Source organism: Pristiophorus japonicus, unplaced genomic scaffold, assembly GCF_044704955.1.
Source record: "Pristiophorus japonicus isolate sPriJap1 unplaced genomic scaffold, sPriJap1.hap1 HAP1_SCAFFOLD_58, whole genome shotgun sequence".
Classification (NCBI taxonomy): Eukaryota; Metazoa; Chordata; class Chondrichthyes; family Pristiophoridae; genus Pristiophorus; species Pristiophorus japonicus.
The window spans coordinates 2532068-2534496 of record NW_027254488.1 but is presented as its reverse complement, the minus strand read 5'-3'; the positions used below and the strand labels follow the sequence as shown (position 1 = coordinate 2534496).

The 2429-nt window shown below is 43.1% G+C and overlaps 1 non-coding gene across 1 annotated transcript; it reads left to right on the top strand.

The window, feature by feature from the left end:
* Window positions 1-579: 579 nt before the first annotated feature.
* Window positions 580-653, top strand: trnan-guu (transfer RNA asparagine (anticodon GUU)). Its single transcript has one exon. It is a non-coding gene; the product is annotated as a tRNA-Asn (tRNA).
* The last annotated feature ends 1776 nt before the right edge of the window (window positions 654-2429 follow it).

The window sequence follows — 2429 nt, the reverse complement described above, 5'->3', positions numbered from 1 at the left end:
ATGTACCCAGATCACCAAACATGAACCTCAAATCTTTGCAAAGGAGTTTGGTGCAAATAATCAGGCGTCTCAGGTACTTGGACTTTCTTTGAATAAGTTCTGCTTGTTCCCGCATTCAAGCTTGAAACAACAACTGGGCTTCCATCTCACGGGAGGTTTGGGGTTGACGTGTGTCGCTTTCAATCTTTGAAATTTCACCAAGCAAAGAAACGGTGAATCCAACTGTCCCTGTTAGCATTTAGTTCCTGTTTAATCACAGGAATATCCACAGTCAGGAGCTGAAAAGGAATTCAAACCTAACACCGGCTCCGAGACAATCAGAATACTTTGTCACAGACAAGGCACTGGAAGGCTGGAAGGTAGATCACACCGGTTGCAAGAGAGCTGGTTGGCGGTGACATGTAAGTGTCTGCAGTGTGCGGGACCAGACTGTTTCCACGCATCCACAATGAATGTCCCTCTATTTATTTGTGAAAAGTACCACTGAGAGTGGACAAGTTCCATCCCGGTCAGAGCAATCTGAAGCTTTAACTGTCTGACACCCTGGTTTGGGATGCCTTGAACCTTATACGTCCATCAGTCTCTGTGGCGCAATGGGTTAGCGCGTTCGGCTGTTAACCGAAAGGTTGGTGGTTCGAGCCCACCCAGGGACGAAGTGTTTAACTGTTTTTCCCCGAGTATTCAGTGCCGCACAGTCCCAGGTTGTCATTGTGCGTTTTGGCTGCACGAATCTATTCCGCAAATGTTGCCAGCTGTGCTATTATCCAATTAGTTCCCACTCCAATATTTTATGAGCATTCCGTTCAAGTAAAACGATAACAATTTTTTACATGGATCATGTTCCTCCATCCAGCCCACTCGAAATAAATTATGTTATTGGGTTTAAAGAAACTGGTGGAAATTGATTCTATTGATACACAGAAAGAACTGGAACTACGGTCTCAAGTGCTCCTCCTATCAAGAATCGGCACACACACAATCAATGGTTTTACAACTGAGTCATAAACACTTACAATTTTAAACCATTCTCATACAGCGTGTAAATGAGATAGGGATAAAAGTTCATCACATGTAAAGAGAAAATGAATGATTGAGGATACCACTGTTCCTCAGTAATTATATTATTATTTATTTCATTCTGAAGAAGGTTATCGGCTAATTAACGGTGATTAAAAGAATTCTTACTTTTGCACGTTGGCTGCATGTCGTCAATTTTATAAGGTTTTGAATTTAAAAATGGTGTTATAAAATTTATCGCCGAGACCTGGAATCAAAGCTGTTTTTCGGTGGCATAAGGAGTGGTTTTACCCAATCATTTAAAGATGATTTCAAAGAATCACGTGGCGTTAAATTCACATCATGGTTACGATTTGTTTCGGTGTGAAACAAGTGGATTAAAAAGGACAATAATGTTAAATACAGAGTAAAGCTACCACTACACAGTCACATCAAAGCCTCCCAGGGCTGGTACAGCACGGGGTTAGATACAGAGTAAAGCTCCCTCTACACTGTCCCATCAATCTCTCCCAGGGCAGGTACAGCACGGGGTTAGATACAGAGTAAAGCTCCCTCTACACTTTCCCATCAATCTCTCCCAGGGCTGGTACAGCACGGGTTATGTTAGCACAAATCTTTTTCTGGAAGAATCACTCGACATTCGGGGTCGGTTCCAATCCCAAAATGGCCTTTATTACACAGGCGGGGAGAGAGCCTCTGGTCCAACTCCAGGCATTCCACTCCACCGAACAAAGAAATTCATCGATATTGATATGTTTTACAACAGTTCATTACAATTACTTAGCCCATGTCAGCTGGACACAATCCAATCATAAGGACTATAAATTACAAATCCATTCCACTGGGACAATGGAATTGGCCCCCAAACACCAGGGGACTGTGTGATCACCTCATGTTTTAGCTGGGGCTTATTCATGGCCTCGTGAGATTCTCCAGATCCCCTTATCTCTACTGTCCTTGGGTTCTGTCTGCACCTAACCTCCTTATCCTTACACAGTCACAGGAATTTCTTTGTTCAGTATTCTGCTGGGGCATCTTGTCTGTGGTTTGTTGATTAAGGACTTTCTGCTGAGCTCGCTCTTTCCAGTGTTCCTGTACATGGAACTGCAGTGTCATCAGCTACCCAAAAATGTAGTGAAGCTAACTGTTAGCTGAATTCCCCTAGTGCTTTGCAGAATCCCTGGCAGCCATTTTGTATCTGGTTACCATTTTACACATACATATATGCATACATATATTCAGCAGGTTCCTTTGCCTTTGCCCTACAACAATCCCCCCTTTCGGTAATGGACTAATCCTAGTCTCCTTTAACCGACAACATAATTTGTTACTCGAGTTATATTTTTATGTACCACCCGGTACTTCCTGTCACAACGTGCTGGCCAGTCACGTGGTTCAGAAGTCCCAGTTGC